This window comes from Pinus tabuliformis, chromosome J (assembly GCF_031772625.1).
Source record: "Pinus tabuliformis cultivar Carrire ecotype Pingquan chromosome J, CPIR1, whole genome shotgun sequence".
NCBI lineage: Eukaryota > Viridiplantae > Streptophyta > Pinopsida > Pinales > Pinaceae > Pinus > Pinus tabuliformis.
The window spans coordinates 1,414,799,893-1,414,821,777 of record NC_142295.1 but is presented as its reverse complement, the minus strand read 5'-3'; the positions used below and the strand labels follow the sequence as shown (position 1 = coordinate 1,414,821,777).

The 21,885-nt window shown below is 40.9% G+C and overlaps 1 pseudogene; it reads left to right on the top strand.

The window, feature by feature from the left end:
- Positions 1 to 486: 486 nt before the first annotated feature.
- On the top strand, positions 487 to 21,879 carry LOC149232650 (putative protein phosphatase 2C 11 pseudogene; annotated as a pseudogene).
- Positions 21,880 to 21,885: the final 6 nt, after the last annotated feature.

The window sequence follows — 21,885 nt, the reverse complement described above, 5'->3', positions numbered from 1 at the left end:
TCTTCCTGACTACACGCGGTCCACCAGGAGCGTTTTCTTTCTCGACACACTTAATAATTAGTTCCTACAGTCCTTTCATAGCCTTGTTATCATGCAACAGCTTCTTACAAGTCTCCAAGAAAGTAGTAAGAATGGAAGGATCCATCACTTCAACCGGCTTATCCTCACCTTCTGAGGTAGAGGCCTTAGCAAAGCTTTTCTTTGCTTCCATAATTGTTTCTCGTGCATGCGTTAGATTAAACTCGACCTCCTTTTCTGGCGCTTTGTGAACCCATTCACTTTCTTCAGGATGCTTCCCCTTATCTTCACCAGTCGTCATCCCACTCCACAACACAATATCTACCTTGGGATTCTCTTCACGAGGCTCAACCCTCATCATCTACAGGTTCTGAGTAGGCTACGGAGGCTGTGCCCCTTTTTCATGTATCTTATCTAGCAATACTGGGAAATCTTCAGTTGCGTGGTCAAACTGAGTACAATACCGGCATGACAGGTGTGTCAGATTCAAGAAGTTTCATGTGAAGTGTCTTGGCCCTCCACAGTTGTAACAAATGACCTACCCCTGACCTTTACCAAGTCCTCCTCCACCTCGGCCTCATCCATGCATTGGTATTCACCTTGCACTACCCGAGCAACTTGGTTTGGAGGTTGGGTTTCTACTTGCACCCTATAGGTTGGAGTTCTATCCATCATTAACTTGTAACTATGGCAATTGCACTCATCATGACCCACCAATTCACAGAAGTTGCAAAAGAGTTATTGCGGTGTCTGTACAAACTTCTGCAGCAAGTGGAAATTGTCTGTCGCATGTTTTCTAGCTACTTGATAGATAGCAAACCATAGTACGGGCCTTGTACATGGCCCTGCTAGAGCTTCCAGCCTTAGAGGCATTGGTCCCCCCATTGCAACATAATTTGCGAAGACTGAACATTGATCTTTGTCATGCCCCTGACCTTTGCACTTCAGGCACCAAACTTCTTCGTGCACCTCTAGCCAAGTCATTCTATCCTTCTTCAAACTTTGAATTTCTATGCAAAGGTTCTGCAACTCCGCATGAATTTGCTGAACCCCTAGATTAGCATCTTGCATCGTTGTCTCATGCAATCTCATCACAATTTCTAGGGCTTCCGCCTAGGTCCCATTCTTTTGTTATGATAGCGCAATGCTTAGATGAGGCAGGAGCAAAGCCATAAACCATTCACGGTGCTTCCCATCTAGCAAATTCATGTTAGCTTCGCAGATTGTACACTTCAATCTCTCAACCAGATACCAGGGTGTCTCTCTAGACTTCATCATGATCTCTTTGAATCCCACGATTGATTGCGCTTCAGACTTAGGTCTACTGAATTCCTTATTCAGCGCAGTCTGGTTATCTGCGAATGCAAACATCAGGTTATCAGTGAAGTACTTAATGTACCATGTTAGCACGTGATACTGCAAAGCACTAACCAACGTTGCTTTCTTCATTTGATCATCTGTGATTCCTTTAGCTTCCCATACAGCCTTCGCGACAAACCAAAACAAGTCTAGGTTTTCATTTCCCAAGCCCTTGAACACAGGTAGCTTTACTGAGTTTTCCATACTGAACGGTGGCAAAGGTGGTAGTGGTGTAGGTGAAGGTGTATGCAACAAAGGTGAAGATGGAGGTGGTGTGGGTGCGTGGGGTATTTGTGGGAACCCTTGCTTTATCAACTAAATAACGCTCTACGGAAAAGCGTGTGTTGCTTGCTCATTGTCACTTAGAGGAGGTTCAATTATGGGCTATATTCAGGGCTTGTTTTCTATCTGTTCCTGAATGTCCTTCCACTTCACGTAGCCCAAAACATCAAGGTAGCTACATAACCCACTTTTCAAACAAGAGCATCTTAATCCAAGTATTTAAAGACTTTAAATACTTGCCTTGTGGCCCCTTGAAGAAGCAGCGCTCTGCTTCGCTGTAACTGACCGAGTTATCGACTACAAATTCTGTCATGAACCCTCCTATGAGACGATCTAGCCAATGATCGAAAACACGTGCAGTCTTATATTGAGAGGCTTCTAAATCTCCGCACTAACTCTGGGTTCTAGACTATTGGACCGTCAAGCCTCCACCTTCCTTGTATGTCTGCCAATTTTTCGATCCACTCATATAACTCGACCAGGAAGGAATAGAAGAAGATCACATTGTCATGCGGAAAGAGTCGTTAGTGCGGACACAACCGACCTCCCTAGAAGCAAAAGCTTTCTAGTGACAAACAAGACAAATAAAGCTACCTTTCTCTAAACATGCATTGTAAATATAAGTAATCAGGGGATCTTTAACATACCTTTAGTCCAACGCTTTGTAGTAGTCCAGCCTCACCGATCCGGATGAGCTCCTCCTTCTCTTCGAAACCTGCATTCACTAACAAGCCAAAAGATTAAATAGCACCTGATAAACTCATAAAACAATACATATCTATCATATAGACCAAGGAGTATATGAAACAAACCATGAATAACAATCTGTTGAGAAAAATAAGTTCATTTGCATTAAAAGGTAACAAAAGGAACCATTACAACCTGAGCCTTGGTGTTGTGCAAGTCCCTCCTAGGGTCCAGCAAGAGTTTTCCTTTACTTTGATCAGCTCACCCACTCTCAAATAAGGCTAGGAAAGGATGGGAATCTCTCCTCTCAAGCTTTATAAGGGAGTCCTAATTCCAGCAGCATCTACCCTTAGGAATGTTCAGCTTTCAACCTCCCTCCTTCTGGCCCAATGCCTGTATTTATAGTGCTCTAGAGGAAGTTATTCAGGTCCACTATCAATGGGATAAGCCCCTCTTTGGATGGGATAGCTCCACTCTTGATGGGATAAGTTCCTCTTTGGTAGGGATACATGAACCATCTGGAGGCGCTTCATACACGTCAAACAAGCTTCTAGAAAGCTCTAGAAATGACCACAAGTAATTTTTTTGGAGTGAAACTTGCACCTTTTGACCTTTATAGGAGTACGCACCCATTTCTTTACATACAGAGCGTACAAGTACGCAGGTATTGTGAACTTGGAGTGCGTACACGCAGGTAAGGCTAAGAGAAACTGTGTACCCAGAGATATATAGATTTTTAATGACTTTCTCTCTTTCTTGAAGTTTGACATGGAGAGCAGAGGTATGAGGCTTGCCAAGGAGGATAGTATGACAGTTGATGGAGCCATACTAACTGCAAATAGTCATGGTGACAAATTTTAGTGTAACAGATTGCCCCGTAAAGTGCGAAGCCTGTAGTAGATTAGGGTTTCATATCATCTAGGAAGGGTGAAGTACTTTATCATTTCAAGGATTATCTTGTGGAGAGCCCAGTCGGAACCTGCAAGTATTCAACACAAAATACATATATATGATCATATCATCGCTGAGGTAGGCATTCCCATACTCAGATTGAAAACTTTAACTAATTGACTATCTACTGCTCTGATACAGGAATGATTCTGCAGTACATCATAATCATAGACTTTTGTAGACACAGTATGGACATAGCCATCTGTTTATGATTAGTCTACTGTATAATGAATACAAAACTCCTCGCAGCCTGGATGGTGGAAACTAGATCCAAGGTCTTCATTTCTACTTCCCGAATAGGTACGATTCTATCCATGCGAATAAATGAGTTGATGTCGAACATGGTGGAATCCACTTGATTACCAGTCAATGATGTAAACTATTAACAAGCGTGAGAGAGACCACCAGTGATGTCAATGGTTCTCAAAGTACCCAGTACAATCCATGAGATGTGAATGAATGAGTCGATGTCGAACATTTCACGGAATCCTTCGATCGAAAGTCAATGATGTAAACTGTCGTCAAAGGCGAGAAACCTGCCATTGATGCATGCAGACTTCAAGGTACTGACGATTCCTAGGTCATCTTTCTAGATAATGTGCTGATGTCGATAGAAAGCGACCTGTTGCAGGAAAGCCCACAACACGAAATTATAGATCAAGTTGAAGAAATGTAACTGTAAGGACTGACTCAGGGATGGTCAAAATGGATGACGAGTATTTTGCAGATGAATGTTTATTGCAGAGACCTCTTGAACACATAACGACACGACAGATGGCTTGGTGACATTTGACCCAAAGTTAATACCTTGCTAAAGACTTTCAATGTGGTTTGATCAACTGTGAGGCAAAGGATTTCCCAACCCAGGTGAATGAAAGTGTCGTGTTCAAGAGTGGTAATAAGGCTTCTTCTGAGACAAAGGATAACAAATGGGCTCATTTTTCTCTCTTTTCCCCCACCATTTCTGGCAAGTACCTCTTTATTTTTTACAAGCTTGAGGAGGATAGCATATGCTTGATTATAAGCTCATCCTTCGGATGAGTTCAACTTAGTTTTGATTTGAACCCTAAGAAGGAGTGGTCCGTTCCTGTTTGTAATCGAACAGGTCCTTTACTGTGAAATTTTAACGAGTCCAGTATAGGAGAAACTCGGCGTTTTTCATTTTTAGAGAGTCTGAAAAAACTAAAGAAGACTCCAGGTTGAACTTTTTCGTAAAGTTGTGTCTCCCAAGCCCGAAAAAGTATAAAATAATACTTGAGGGAACCTCTTAGTCTTGCGACCAAGGAGTACTTTCATGATTAGTGCCTCTGACCTGAAAAGTAAAAAGCGATCAAGGACACGTCGTTTTATTTCCATATCGAGTTTGAAACGACAAAAACCCGGCAATCTTTTCCTGTTTTTACGGTTCGAAAAGAGCTATAAGGGGACCGTCTTTTAATGTCGTTTTAACGAGTGTAAAAGAAATGCTCGGCAATATTTTCATGTTTTAGGAGTCAGAAAAGGGCTTAAAAGATGACTCTGATGTTTTGGTTCGTGAAAAAATGATAATTTTCCCTGAAAGTCCTTTTGTCCTGCACAAAAACGACACATTACTCATACCTGTTTAAGATAAGCAAAAATGCATTGAGAAAAATCCTTCCATGGTGAAAAATAAACAAATTTAGCATTCATTTATCCAAAAAACCTATAAAAAGACCTTTTACCATGCCATTTTTACCATTTTACTGTTGAGGGAGAGAAAAGGGCTTTTGGCAAGAAACTTCCCGTGGACTTTGCGGAGAATCCGACCATCGGAATCGAGTGCCGTCTCTTTCAGGTATTTCACAACATCCTCCTCTTTGTTTTCATCCGTTTAGAATTTCATTTTTAGCCCTACCTTGATTTTTTGAGGGCTTTGGGGTTTTAGGATCCGCCTTTCGGGGTACGCAGGTGCCCCATGGGCGACCTGCGTACCCCGACATTTTCATTAATTGGAAAATGGTCGGAGTACGCAACCTACCTTCAGAACAGCTGTGTACCCACGCTCTGTTTTCTGAACGTGGGGTACGTACTCCGCGCAAAGCAATTTCAAAACCCCAAATCTCAAAACCTAACCATTAATTTTTGATTTAATGAATTCTAATGAATGTTTTCTGGTGTGTAGATTTCCCACCATGCTTGATTGGCATGAAAGAGAACACGAAGATGTCGATTTGGCCGCAATAGATCATCAACCCTCCATTGATGCTTTGAAGGCATGCAGTCTCTACAAATACTGGGCCATACCTGGCATGAGGGCCCAGGTGCGATTCTTAGAATGGATGGTTGAAAGGTGGAACGTCCAGGATCAATGCTTCTACATCGGAGGGCACCAGCTCGAGATAGAGCCCTCAGACATATATTTTCCCACTGGTTTGCCTAATAGGGGCGAGAAACTGACTCTGTCCGGGACTAGGCCGGGTGGCCAATCCCTTGCTAGCCTCCGGCTAGAGTGGTGCAACAATCAGAACCAGGAGAAAGGGATAGAAATCAAATACATATCCCTGCCTGAACTTATAGTAATTGCCTTTACAGTTACCAGACTCTGCGGCGCGGATGGCGATAGATTGCTACCGAGGCACCATTTTCAATTGGTGTGACGCTGTGTTGGCCAATATGAAGGGCCAAATGACTAGGGCAAAGAACGGGCAATTAAAGACCTTTGGGTATGGGCCTCTAGTTGTGAGCTTTGCCCTAGAGAGGGTTTCGATGCTGATCCCACAACATCTCACTGTTCCAGCTGGGCCTCCTCGGGAGCCAAAGTTGATGCGATGGGTTGCGGTGATGGCCCGACATCCTGACGAGGGAGCGGGAGTTGTTCGATTTCCTGTGGGTTACTTTCACTGGTTGGAGGACCAGGTCTTTGCGATCCAGGATTTTCCTTATGCCGGAGTAGATTTTCGCGGTGATCCGGACATGGTTCTTCCACAGGGAGAACAATGGGATGACAGAGGTACTTCATTTTCCACAAGTTTTTAAATTATTTACTTTTTATTTGTTTTTTATATCGTCTCAAAACTGACAGTGACAATTTTCAAAATGCAGATGTAGGTCCACAGCGTCCGGCCAATCTCCGGCCAGTCGAGAGAAGAGTACCAGTTGCACCAACACCGGCCCCATAGGATGCGGCCACAGAGACCTTAGCCGAGCTGGAACAGGACCTAGAGCGTCTCACGTCGGACATACCAGAGACGACTATAGACGATATTCCTATCCGACTTCAGCGCTATGTGGTCGCAGTCCCAGGACCTTTCAGGAGGTTCCTGTGTAGGGTAGTGCGGGCAGTGGTCTCATATAGAGAGCACCACCAGTGATTGGCTAGTCACTTTTTGTAGACACATATGACATTTTTGGTTTTTTTACTTATCATTTTTGCCGATCATAAGGTGTTTTTCAACCTATGATCGAAGACGATGTATATTTTTGACACACTCCTATCTATATATATATCATTATTACCGGCTTATCTTGTTAAACATGTATTATGAAATGTTTTTAAATTTACATTTATGATTATTGCAAATGTCTGTCTAACATTCGAGAAGCAATTGTATTTGCTAATGTATTTAATGACCTTGGAATATGCTGATATTCAATGTAATCAAATTCACGTTCCAAGAGGCGCACTCTCAAAAATAACCTTAATAACACTGGATTTCTAATGGCATATACTCTATTAAGTTGTAATACAACGAGTTCAGAATCTAACCTCACTATCAAACTCCGAATCCCAAATGAAATAGATTCAGATAATAACTCAATCACTGCACTGTATTCCGCAATGTTGTTTGTTGTTTGACCGAGGCTCACCCCATGCATAGAAACTAACTCGTCAGAGGGCGAATAGATAACCCAAGCTGCGGAAGAGATATTCCATGTACTACGACAAGCACCATCAGCAAATCCAATGTAAGTTTGGAGAGGCGTCGACATCTGCAATATCAAGAGTAAAACCAAGATAAGCCAGAATAATGATGAAAAACACACTCTCTAAGCTAAGCACACTGTCTAAACTAACAAACACACCAGCTAGAAAGAAAAACTAACCTAACTAAATCTCCATACCCATCATTTAAGCATAATACCTCTTTAGGTAAAGTCCATTTCTGGGCTTACCCAAAGAGTCCCCATCAAAATCTACCAACTCATAGGCCCCTTTTGCTAGCTTTCGCTTGACAATATAAGGCCCATGCCACATGGGAACAAATTTTCCAGCACCTAATTTATCGTTAGCTTGATCATATAATAGCACTAGGTCTCCTTCTGAAAAATTACGAGGGGTCACGTTGCGATCATACTGAGCTTTCATCCTTTTTGCGTGAGTCTCGATTGCCAATGCAGCGTCACGTCGAGTCTCATCTAATTTAGCTAAGTATAATAGACGCTTCTCCTATTTGGAAGTAGCTGGAAGTAATTCGATAGCCATTTGAAGTGATGGGATTTCGCATTCAATGGGCAACACTGCTTCCAAACCATAAACTAGTTGGAAAGGAGTGAACCCTGTTGATGTTTTCACTGAGGTTCGGTACGCCCAAAGCACTGAAAATAACATGTTGTGCCAATTCGACCGATGAATACCAATGATTCGTCGGATCATGATAACTAGAACTTTGTTGATGGATTCAACCAAACCGTTTGCTTGAGGATAATAAGGAGTAGAACTATCATGACGCAAACCAAGCTGGCTTGTAAGTTCTGTCATCATAATGTTTCAAAAATGGCGCCCATGGTCAGTGATTATTGCTTGTGGGACACCAAACCTAGCAATAATATGATTGAATACGAAAATCGCAGCTGTCTTGCCATCTGCCTCGAATGTAGGCATCGCCTCGGCCCACTTAGTAAAATAATCAACCGCAAGGATGATATACGCATGCCCCCCGGCCGAGTGATGGTTACATGTAATAAAATCGATACCCCATTTTGCAAAAGGACCAACGACAATTATAGGGTGGAGAGGAGCAGGTGGTGCGCGCATCTTGCGATCAAACACTTGACAGTTGTGGCATTTTCGGACAGCAATGATACAATCTTTAAACATGGACGGCCAGAAGTAGCCAGCACGCAACACCTTCTGAGCTGTGGCATACCCAGACATATGACCGCCACACGCTCCAGAATGACAGTCATTCATAACCCTTTCTGCCTCTTCATGAGTTAAACAACGGCAAAAAACCAAATCTGCCCCACGATGATAAAGAGTATCTCCAATAATTTTGTACTGTTGGGACTAGAATCGAATTTTTCGGCGTTCCGACTTTGAAGCTTCGGGCCGAAAGGATTGGGTTTGGAGATAGACAATTATATCCCCATACCACGTATCTAAAGTGCTGATGAGAAACAGAGATTCGTCCGCAATGGGTTCCTCTGCCACAGTTTCCGTATCAGCACGCGAGAAGTCACACATCGATTCCACAAAAACTAAAGATTTCTTAGACTTAGATTTTTCAAACTCCAAGTCAAACTCTTGCAAGATAACAATCCATTTAGAGTACTTGCCCCCTAGCGATTGTTTAGTCAAAATATAGATCATAGGGTTGCAATCCGAAATGACTGTAGTTTTACGGAGAAGAATGTAATGACGAAAACGCTGGACAGCTTGAACAGCTGGCAGGGCCAATTTCTCCACATGCGAATATTTTAGCTCAGTGGGATTTAACGTCCTACTAAGATAATATATCACATGTTCTGTTTTGAATTCATCTTCCTGTACTAAGACCATTCCAACGGTGGAATGAGCGGCGGCGAGGTACAAAAAGTAATCCTGGTTGTAGCTGGGAGGATGCAGCAACGGTGCATGGGTTAACGCGTGCTTTAGCGCATCAAAAGATTTCTGAGCTATCTCATCCCAAGAGAATTGAGCATTTTTTTTCAACAACCAGGTAAAACCCTTGGTAATCTCGGCGTAGTTAGGAATGAATCGGCGTAAAAAGTTTTCTTTCCCTTGCAAACTTTGGAGTTGGCGCAAACTCGAAGGAGGAGGCAAGTTGATGATAGCTTCGACCTTCGAGGGATCGACGCGAATGCCGGATTTTGAAACTACAAATCCCAGCAATCATCCCACTTCGATGCAGAAGACACATTTGTGTGGGTTCAACCGTATACGATAATGCCTACACCTCATAAAAATTGCTCGTAAATGGACAAGGTGATCAGCTCGACGTAAGGAGTGAGCGGGCAAATCATCGAGATACGGTTGCACAATGTGCTTGATGTCATGAAATGCATAAGACATCACCCTTTGAAAAGTGGCTCCGGCATTCTTAAGCCCAAAAGGTAGTTTGCAATAAGCAAACATCCCCCATGGACAAATGAAAGCCGTTTTTGGTTGATCGGCAGGTAGAATATTGATTTGGTTGTAACCGGAAAAACCGTCCATAAAGGAAAATATTTCACTGCCGGCACAATCATCAATTATTTGATCGATATAGGGCGTTGGATAGTTGTCCTTGGGACAAGCACGATTGATATCCCTATAGTCGATACATATTCTTATTGTTCCTTGCTTTTTATTATAACCGGAACAATATTCGATACCCAATCCGTTAACGGGATCAGATAAATGAAACATGCTTTCAACAGCTTCTCAACTTCTGCTTTAATTGCAGCCGCTTTTCGAGGGTGGATCTGACGCAGACGTTGCCAAACGGGTTTAGCGTCCGGGTAAGTCTTGATCTCATGAACAACAATGGAGGGATCAATTCTTGGCATTTCCTCATAGGACCAGACAAACACGTCGCGGAATTCTTGAAATAGGGCCTTGTATGTTTGAATTTCGTCATCTGAACACAAGGCACGTATATGAATGTGTTCAACAATTCCAGGCTTCACTGAAATGTCAATGGGAATAGTGCAAGAAACGTTTCCCAAATTCAGCTCTGAATCAGGATGTTTCATTGGACTCTGAGCTTCTTTGACATATTTAGCTGTAAAGATTGATGAGAAATCGTTTTTGAAATGATCATCCTTAGGTAAAAATGACGATCTATGATGGAGATCGTCCCATGGTAAATCGTTTACACATAGGACTTCACAAAGTTGCTCGTCAGATGACACAACTTCGGGAAATGTTATTAACTCCGAGGATGACGCGAAAAGGGATTCCTCATGGACCACATTCATTTGGTTGATTTGGGTTGAACTTGGGTCGGAAAAAGACTGCACGGCCTCATAAGCAATTTCAAATGGACTCAAAGGCATTGCATCACCGAATGAGTCTATCTCAGATTCAGAGGGGACAATCCAAGGATCATCGTAAATAATAGTGTCTGACGTAATCATATGAATGAATGCTAATGAAGGGTCTGCGTTGATTGGAGGAAAAGGGAAAGTTCCCAGTAAACCGGAATATTTAACTAATCCTACGCCAACATCCTTATAAGGTATAGTCGTTTTACCAACATGCTGGATACTCTCTGAAGAGGCTGGGTCGGATGAAAAATAAGCCAGCTGGTCTATGGTCACGATCTTGCCATTATGTGGAAACTTTATTACTCTGAAGACCGATGAAACGACCGCTGTCATATCGTAAGACCAACTTCGACCCAAAAGAAGGTTGTAGTCTAGAGGGGCATCAACCACCTCCACATCCAGACTAACGGTTTTTCCTTCAACCCCTATAGGCAAATCCTGTAAAATGCCAAACGGATGGAACCCACAGCCATCAAAGGCCTTAAGAATTGTCGGGGATTGGTTCAGTGAAGGAGAACCAAGCGATCTCCAACACTGAATCGACATAATACACGTAGAAGCTCCCTCATCAATTACAGTCCGATGAATAGGCCTGTTTTTGACTATCACTGGAATCTGGAAAGCCATCTGATGAGGGAGACGCGGTGTACTATTTTCTAGATCAAAGATTATCAGGTTCGGGTCCTGAACATCAACAGCTCCTATAGCCGACAAAAGTAATTTTCGTTGTGCTGGGCATGATTGCAGCACTTCTAAAGCCGACATTGCTGAGGGTGAAAAAGCTAAATCCTCAACAATGTTGTAATTCTGGGCCGCTCTCGCATGTGGATTGAAAGCAGACCTTGGAAGTACACCCTTGGCTGGCGATTTTATTACTAAGTCAGGGTTAGGTTTCTCGATCTGTAGTGGATCGGAACCGGGAGCTGAGGTTGATGGATTTGAACGAGAAGATTCTGCTTCTTTCGATCCATCAACAGGACTTTTACTACCACAATCTTGTGATCGAGTCGCAATCCTTACATGAGACATCATCAATATGGGTTCTTCAGTGGCACTTGAGGAAGAACCTATCATCTTACTCCCTGCTTTGGAAATGGATCTTTCAAAACAACAGGAGTTGAGGAACCTTTGACGATTTTCACAACCTTGGCCCGATGGGGGCAATCTCTTGTAAAATGATCTTCTTCACAAATTAGACAAGGATATCAAGGTTTGCGCTTTTCGTCATTGGATTCCGACTTTTCTGTTTTCTCCTTTGGAGTCTTGTCTGGTTTACCCTTCTTCTTACCCTTCTTCTTCCCACCGTTTTTTGATTTAGCCGTAGATGACTCTACAGCGTGAATATCGGCGGAAATTTCAAGAGAAGACTCTCCTGTCGGGGAATCTGGTAAGGTTATAATGGGCGAAGAATTCTTTGAAGATTTCTTCTTGCTTTTAGTATTTACCGAACCAATCATGCCATCAACAACATGAGATCCCGAAGGAGCAGCAGCGATTTGATTTGACTTTGGAAGATCTGGGATCTTTTCATGTAACGTACCTGACTAAGTGTAAACTAAGTCAAGGTACTGCGCTTGAGCAATTACTTGCTCTTCAGTAACGACTCCGGCCTTAGCTACGTCTTCAGTAATCTTCGGTAATAATGATTTAACAAACCATTCAGCTAAGATTTGGTCCGGAATAAAAACTTTCACTAATCGCCATCGCTGTCTCCATTCATGGATATGATCGGAAATATAAGTGGACGTTGACTATTTTAATGAAGTTAATAGCTCCGTGCCATTATCATATCTGACCGGCAACTGAAAATGAGTTAGGAACGAGGTAGCTAACTGACTAAAATTGTAAAAAAAGGCCCGTGGTAACTCAATGTACCACTTGGCCGCGAGACCAATGAGCGTACGCTGGAAAAGAAGTAAGCGGATCGAATCATCCGAGATGGAATTTGAAGCACACCAGAGGTGGTAAGTCATCACATGATTGGACGGATCCTCTCCAGACTTACCTTCGAACTTGGGTATATCACTGGGAAACTTATTTGGCATTGGCGGCGAGAACGGAAGATATTGTATTGGATCGTTCGTTAGGCGCGACAAGTCTGGTAAATCCAAAGTTGCGATAAACGGTAATTGCCGATTAGGATCCCTAAAACTCTGGGTCACAAGACCAGTCCCAAGAGGAGGATATCCAGGATAACTTGGAATAGGAATCGCATTCGGGATATTATATCCTCCTGGAAAACCAGGATTAACCGGACCGTACTGGGGTTGCTGAGGTTGTTGATAAGTGTACCCAGGATATGGTTGATAGTAGTAAACCGGCTATTGGACAGCAGGCCCGTATTGGTACTGTCCCTGGTACGGTTGATAAGCGAATTGTGGTTGACTAGTGACCTTGACTCAAGTATTGACCTTGAGGTTGATAACCTTGAGGTAAATATTGATACTGGGGTTGACCTTGACCTTGAGGTTGATACCCTTGGGGTAAATACTGATACTGAGGTTGACCCTGGGGTACATATTGAGGCTGGGGTTGACCTTGAGGAATGTATTGTACTATGGGTACATACTGTCCTTGAGGTTGCCCCCCAGACACAATTTGTGTACCTTGAGGTTTCCCCCCAGGCGTTAATTGAGGCTGCCCCCCAGGCGGTAATTGACCACCTTGAGGTTGAGAACCGGGAACTGAACCTGACATCATGTAAATGTCTCCTACACCCAACGGTTTATTACCATTGTTTCCAGCTAATAACCCATGTTCAATGGGTTGAGGAGATGCTCCCGCAAAAGTACCAGAAAGTGACTGATACCCGGAAGGAACAGAAGGACCGCCGTACAAGAAAGATTCAGGAGATTGAGTGAACACGGACGACTGACCAGACATATTTACAGGAGTATAAATACCTCCAGGTGGAAAAGGAGTTCGAGGTGGAGAAAAACTTATCCCTGAGTTGTCTAAATAATTGGTTAACGAAAGGTACCAAGTAGTACTTCTAGGAGGACTGTAAAAGATAGATTCACGCTCCCTTAGATCAATAGTAGGTTGATCTTTAAGGATAGATACGCCTAATTCTTCCTCTGGAGCAAGTTCTTCAATAGCTATCAAACCAGCAGGAAGATTTTCGGTGATGACTCTTTCTACCCTAGGTGAATCAGGTGCACTAGAAGTTGGAGTAACAGGTTCAGATATCTCAGGTTCTTCGCCTATATCACTAGTAGATGAAAAACTACCAGCAAGCTCGGAAACTGCAACTGCTTCGGGATTATAACCTGTTTCTAGACCTTGGTAATCTGGATGGACTACCAACGATGATTCTCCTTCTTCAGGTGAACCTACTTTACTGCCACTAGGAGTTACAAGGACCTTTAAACCTTTGTAATGACTCGGGACCTCTTCAGGAGATTTGCCCCGCAATCTACGGGACTTCCTCAACAAATCGGCCACAGTAACAATCTCAGGAGACTTGCCCCGAAGTCTACGGGACTGTCTCGGTAATTCAGCCACAGCTAAAAACTTTTAATTACTACACACACAAACAAAGTAAAATCTCAAAGCAAACCACCTAAAGTCTCTAAAGAACCAAACAAATTTGAATCACACGCCTAAAGAATCTAGGGCGTCAAACCATACACAAACAGTAGCCTTCTGGACCGAAAACACTAGTTGGAGATGAAACCCAACATCGCCGAATTCAGTACAGAAGTGGTGGGCGGAACAGTTACCCCGACAACCTGCTTAATGAATAGACCGGCACAAGTTCCTCCACTTTAACCGTCTCGAATGAAGTGAACCCCCCGGAAAATCCAAGTGAGTCTAGCCGACGTCTACTCCAGGTAGAGTGGGATCTTCCCTCCACCGTCACCTCGGTAGAATCCTAAAGATAATGGTCACTAAGGTTACCAACAGCAACAAATGCACCTGGGGGAACAGTCTACACTCCGACAGCATGCAAGGGCAGAGTATCAAGTTCAATCCCCTTGACGGCTCCTTGACAATAATCCAAGGTTTACCGACAAGTGACCCCTGGCTCCTCGACAATGGTTAATCCGAGGTTTACCGTTTGTAATACGTGCGTGTCTGGTGTCGTTCCCAACGAGGGAGGATTGATCCCCTCACTGGTTCAGACATGAGCTCGTGCTTCTCCTTTAAGAGGAGCTTTCCCAGAGTACAAATGAAACAATTGGATTTATCCTACCACAAGATGAGCTACTTGTTTGGTTTTGCTGTCTTGGAGAGTTAATTACTCTCCTACTCCAAGACACTAGCCTGATCTATATTGGTGTTTCAGAGCCCTAGTAAATAAAAGTTACTAAGTTGATTTTACTTTAAGCGTTAATTTTATGGCTTTTTTAAAGACAAAAAGGTAGTGGAGATGAAACTGATGGTGTGTAGACTCGACCGAAATCCACTAAAAAGATGCACTTAGGATGATTTATACTAATTTTTTCTTTTTCAATGAATTCCCTAGCTAAGAGAGTTGGAGAATGCAAACTTGATATAAACACAACTTTCTTGGCAATGAAAACAAAGAAACAAACTCTTTATCTTTTCAAAACATACGACACATGACCACTAATCACTTCACGAAAATTCCTTTTTCTTTCAAAGACACAAATGCTACCAAAGAAAACTTTCCTTCAAAAGATATTTTTGCATTTTTCCTAATTAATAAAGCATGTAAAACTTACTTTAACAAAAATCAAAGTTAAAAAAGCTATGGCAATCAAATCAACTCAATTTCACTCAAAAGCAAATCTAAGAGAAAAGCACCTAAAAGTAAATCTAACGAGTCAAAAGCTTACTAAAGATGATTCCTGGATGTTTTACTCAGTCAAAATGTAACTAAGGACTAGTTAATGCAGAACCAAAAACTAGTCAAAAACAAAAATCGAAATCTTTTTGTTCTTTTCTCAAGAATAAAATTCAAAGTTCAAACCACAAACTTTTTCGAGATTCGCAAAGAGAAGACACAAAGGCAGGTCTCTCACAAGGGTGAATTCTATGACAGGCCCGACTCCTAAGAGGACTGAACAAAACCAAGGAGATCCAAAGTTGGACAACCTCTAACGCCAAAGTCACTACAGGACCAGTTAAAAATCAAACCCTAAGGCAAAATCCCTATGAATTTCACTAAAACCCTCGACACTGACGAAATAAGCTTAGGTGAAGATTTATGGCAGAAAACTAGTGGATCTGGGCAGAAAAAACAAATTAAAAACAAAATCTAAAAGGCAAAAAGAAGAAAATTGAAATTTTCTTAGTTTTGACAGGGTACGCAGGCGACCTGTTTGCACAGGTGCGGGTACGCTCTGTGCACAAAGCGACAGTGCGTACAGGTACGCACTGAGCTCCACTCAGAGGCTGCGTACTTCTAGCAAAACAAAGAAAAACTAAAATCTAATTTAACCCTAAGCTAGCCCACCTAAACACACAGTCAGACAGCCAAAAACCAGAAAACAAACAACTTTTCTCAAATCAAAAGTTGATACAAAGGAAAAAACATTCACATCAATGGATTCCCCAGCGGAGTCGCCATTTTGTCATGCGGAAAGAGTCGTTAGTGCGGACACAACTGACCTCCCTAGAAGCAAAAGCTTTCTAGTGACAAACAAGACAAATAAAGCTACCTTTCTCTAAACATGCATTGCAAATACAAGTAATCAGGGGATCTTTAACATACCTTTAGTCCAACGCTTTGTAGTAGTCCAGCCTTGCCGATCCGAATGAGCTCCTCCTTCTCTTCGAAACCTGCATTCACTAACAAGCCAAAAGATTAAATAACACCTGATAAACTCATAAAACAATACATATCTATCATATAGACCAAGGAGTATATGAAACAAACCATGAATAACAATCTGTTGAGAAAAATAAGTTCATTTGCATTAAAAGGTAACAAAAGGAACCATTACAACCTGAGCCTTGGTGTTGTGCAAGTCCCTCCTAGGGTCCAGCAAGAGTTTTCCTTTACTTTGATCAGCTCACCCACTCTCAAATAAGGCTAGGAAAGGATGGGAATCTCTCCTCTCAAGCTTTATAAGGGAGTCCTAATTCCAGCAGCATCTACCCTTAAGAATGTTCAGCTTTCAACCTCCCTCCTTCTGGCCCAATGCCTGTATTTATAGTGCTCTAGAGGAAGTTATTCAGGTCCACCATCAATGGGATAAGCCCCTCTTTGGATGGGATAGCTCCCCTCTTGATGGGATAAGTTCCTCTTTGGTAGGGATACATGAACCATCTGGAGGCACTTCATACACATCAAACAAGCTTCTAGAAAGCTTTAGAAATGACCACAAGTAACTTTTTTGGAGTGAAACTTGCGCCTTTTGACCTTTACAGGAGTACGCACCCATTGCTTTACATACAGAGCGTACAAGTCCGCAGGTATTGTGAACTTGGAGTGCGTACACGCAGGTAAGGCTAAGAGAAACTGCGTACCCAGAGATATATAGATTTTTAATTACTTTCTCTCTTTCTTGAAGTTTGACATAGAGAGCAGACGTATGAGGCTTGCCAAGGAGGATAGTATGACAGTTGATGGAGCCATACTAACTGCAAATAGTCATGGTGACAAATTTTAGTGTAACACACATGTATCTCTGTGTATAGGTATCTGTCCAACCATTGTTCTTTTGTCAATCACAAATTCTTGTTCTCTTTCTTAGTTGTAATCTAGTGATGCGACATGACACATCTCTTTATGCAGATCCCGATCCCAGCAACAAAAGCATTTGTTGGCTTGATGGACCCTGACCCATGTTCAACATTAATTAGCTAAGAAAATCCCTACACTATTGGCCCTTTCAGCATCAATCTGTGGAACACGGACTGAAGTCTCACTCGAAGCAATATGGGGGGATGCAGGAACCAAGTTTCTGCACCTTGAGAGGGTATTGATGTCAATATATACCCTAACCCTTCCTTTGTGTAGATCGATAGGCCCTTTAGGGCTTATCGATATACTTCTCTTATTCGGCTTCGAGACTGTCGTGAAGGTCTACAATCATCCTTCGTGTACCCTAAATAGGAAATTCAAACACTTACACACCTCTGTGACTACTCTTACTACTGTACTTACCCAGATTAGCTTAAGTGGTGGATAAATTCAACATGCATTATGATTATCTTGGCGTAAATAGATATTCTTACTTGCGTTCTTATAACAAAGTAAAACACATAGGTTCACACATCAATAGAGCATTAAATCGTAAACCCAATATTCAACATAATATAATCACATACATTCATAACATAAGTAAAATAGCTCATACACAGGTATTTGCATAATAATTCTCTTTATTGATGTTTAGATCTCCTTTACAGAGTCTGACTACCCTTTGCACACAGCTACAGGGGTCTACACACTTAGCTCCAGACTTCTACCCTAGGCCTCTGTGCACTCAGCTTCAGAGCCTCTTTCCTATTCTAAGAATCTTTGCTCTTAGATTTTATAGATCCATTACATTCATCAATTGCCAAAAACTACCAAGAACTGCCTTAGACTCTTCTAAGACTCACTTTTATACATTCCAATGGTCCGTGGACCAAGGGTGGATCTCATAAAGCTTACAAAAGTTACCTAAACTAAGGGCGGAAACCCTTGGAAACTCTTTACATCTTAACGCTCCGCGACCAAAAAATGCGAATACTTTACATTTTTTTATACAAAACTTGGGCCTTTAGCCCCAAAATTGACCCTAAGGGACCTGTTCCCAACATTTGGATTAGAACAAATTTATAAATCAAGGATAGGGGAAAAACCTTTAACAAATAATCAAGATGAAAATTACATAAAAAAGGAAGAAAGCAAAAAAAGGAGGATTACTAAATAATACAAACAAGGAAAAAACAAGAAACATGATAGAAAAACCTAGACAAAGACAAAGAAAAAACTAAGAAGAAAGCGTGAGAATCCATAGCTACTAATTTTCCATCCCTCATCCCTATTAATATTACTAGAATACCTCTCAATTTCAATGGCTTCCCTAAACTTATGGTGATGAAAATGAGAAATCTTCGTGATAACCTTAGCCTCATCAATGCATATATGATGCTTGGTCTTCTCTCCATGTTCCGCCAAAACTGAAGATTTGGTCCTCCTGTGCTTGATATCAACAACGTGTTCCTTAATCTTCTGGTTAATAGATCGATATGTTTCACCAATGTGTTAGGTTCCACAAGAACACAGGATGATATAAACACATTTCTTATCGATAAGGTTCACATGGTGTTTAACAGATTTTAGGGAAGGAATACCATTAGAAGTTCCCTAAAATCTATTAAAGACCATGTGAACCCTATGGATATGAAATGTGTTTATATCATCCTGTGTTCTTGTGGAACCTCATACATTGGTGAAATGGGTCGATCTATTAACCAGAGGATTAAGGAACACGCTACTGATATCAAGCATGGGAGGACCAGATCTTCAGCTTTGGCGGAACATGTAGAGAAGACCAAGCATCATATATGCATTGAGGAGGCTAAGGTTATCACGAAGATTTCTCATTTTCATCACCATAAGTTTAGGGAAGCCATTGAAATTGAGAGGTCTTCCAGTAATATTAATAGGGATGAGGGATGGAAAATTAGTAGTTGTTGGATTCCCACCCTTTCTTCTTAGTTTTTTCTCTATCTTTGTCTGGGTTTTTTGTCTCGTTTCTTGTTTTTTCCCTGTTTGTATTATTTACTAATCCTCCTTTTTTTCATTCTTCCTCTTTTATGTAATTTTCATCTTGATTCTTTGTTAAAGGTTTTTTCCCCTATCCTTGATTTATAAATTTGTTCTAATCCATATCATTTATTTTTATTCTTATTTCTCTTAGTTAAATCATAAGTCATATTTTTCTTTAATTTATACATATTATCCATTTAATTTATAGCTAAAATATTAGATTCTCATATTTAATCCTTTATAATTAGGTAGAAAAGAATATCCTTATTTATTTATTATTTACTTTTTTATTTTTTATTTTTTTGATATATTTTTAATAATATAAAATTAATTATTTTTATTACTGCTTTATCCTAGATATTTCTTCTAGGATTAATGTTTATTATTTCCCCAAATTAAGAATTTGTTATAATCCTAGTTATTTTTTAATATCTTTTTCCAAGTAAGATCCAAAATTAATTTTGTGAACTTAACTTATATATAGTTTAAATTATTTAGTTATAAATAATGATGTATTTGGTAAAATATTTTAAATAAATAAATAAAAATTATTAAGTATAATAAAAATTATTTAAATCATACAAAATATTTCCCTTTTCCTCCGCAAGTTAAATATAGTCGTTTTCTTCTAATAGTTAGGATGGCATGTCTTCCTATTTAACCTACATCCTAGATTTGTTTCTTCATCTTGTCCTGAAGATGAACTACACTGGTTAGTTCAAAACGTGTCGACCAAAATCTTCAATGTGATTTCTTCCAAATTTTTTTTATATATTGAATATATGGATCACAAAAGCTTGAATTCGAATATAATTAAAACCTTCTTATATATGATATCATATATTTTTATCTTATTATCTCTTTCTTTCCTTCACACACACATATATATATTAACAAAAATATGTTTTTATCTTATTATCTCTTATATACATGTATATTAACAAAAATCACCTTAAACCAACCAAATAACTAAAACCTTCTTATATATCTATTGTAGCGGCTACAACCACCCTCCAAAATTTTGCCTTAGCTTATTTTTCGAGCCTCCCTACCAAACTTACACAACACTTTGTCTTGCTTCATCAAGTACTCAAGTTTGAGTGCTTTCCTCGCACAAAGGTAGCCTGTTGAACACAGTTGATCCATTCTCCTCACATGCTGCTTACCTAGATTTGGTCTAGCTGCAGGCTGAGCAGCTTCCCCCCCTGAAAATTGTGCATTCCTAGAGGGAAACTAGCAGTTCCCTCCAAGAATTGCACAATCCTCTCTTATAGCCTATTGGTCTTCTGGATTTCGTAATCCTACCATCCAACCCTCCTAGTAGGAATTGTGCAATTCTTCTCACAAACAGGGAGTTCAGCCCAAGGCTTGCACAAATCTGGGTAGCAGTCAGCTATTGGGCCTGTTATCACTCAAGAAAAAATATTTTAAATTCTGGACATCAACTTTTTAAAATTTGTCAAAGAGTTGGTGTCAGCTTTAGGTCTAGTCTTTTCATCTGGTTTTAGAGTCTAAACAGTTTGGATAAAAGTCTCGTTAGTAAGTCAAAAGGAGTCAATTCTCTGTTTTAGTCTATCGTTGGCCTCATATCCAGTGCATTTTTATGAGTATCCTGTATCATGTTCCATTCTTCATACACATATTTTCAAGAGCGCTTGGTATGGGAATGCAAATTTTTGCCATCTTGGCAAAAGGTAGCAATAGTAAAGCTCCGTTTCTTCTTCTGTTACTTTTCATTGGTCACACAGTTGGGATGCTTATTGCTTTGTTTTAGACCGAGAAGGTGGATATAGCTTCTTCAACTCACTGGCCCAATTGCTCCTGAATGACGTAACTCAAAGTGGGCCACGTGAGCAATTATTTACGCTGCCTCTACTTAAACAAGTGCCAAATCTCAGAAACATCTTATCAGGTATCCTGAATTTGAAAGTCACTAAGAAAAAGGAACTTGATGAAACTATCTATCAGAAGGCGGTTCTAAAATATCTTCATACACAAGTTTTGAAGAGTGAGGCCTACACAAATGGTGATTTATGTGGAAGTCTTCGAAGAGCATTTTACAGGATGGATGAGATGATGCGTGGGAAAAGGGGCTGGAGGAAATTAGCTATACTTGGGGATAAGTTCAACAAATTCACTGACTTATTAGGGCATTTGAACAGGGACCACATGTTGATTTTTCTGGGCCAACTTCTAGAAGCGCGGCAGGTGTTGCACTTTTTCAAAATAATCAGCTTATTGTGGCAAATGTTGGTGATTCCCGTTGTGTCCTCTCAAGAAAGGGTCAGGCATACAACTTGTCACGAGATCACAAGCCAGAGCTTGAGATCGAAAGGGATCAAATTCTTTGAGCTAGAGGATTCATTCATGCCGAACGTATCAACAGAAGCTTAAATTTAGTGCGCTCTATTAGAGATATGGAATTCAAACAAAACAAATTTCTCCCTACTGAAAAACAGATTGTAATTGAAAATCTAGATATAAATGTTGTGGAGCTATGTGAGGATGATGAGTTCATTTCGTTGCTGGTTGTTTTGAAAGTGCGCTACAGGGATAGAATTACCATACTACAAGGAAACCATAAAAGCAGGCTCAAGCATCAATCCAGTTTTAAATACGAGCACTCCTCTTTTGCTGCCGCCTGTTCCTACTCAGGCGATCAATCAAGTAGACTACAGCTTCTCTACACCAAAAAATAGTGGGTT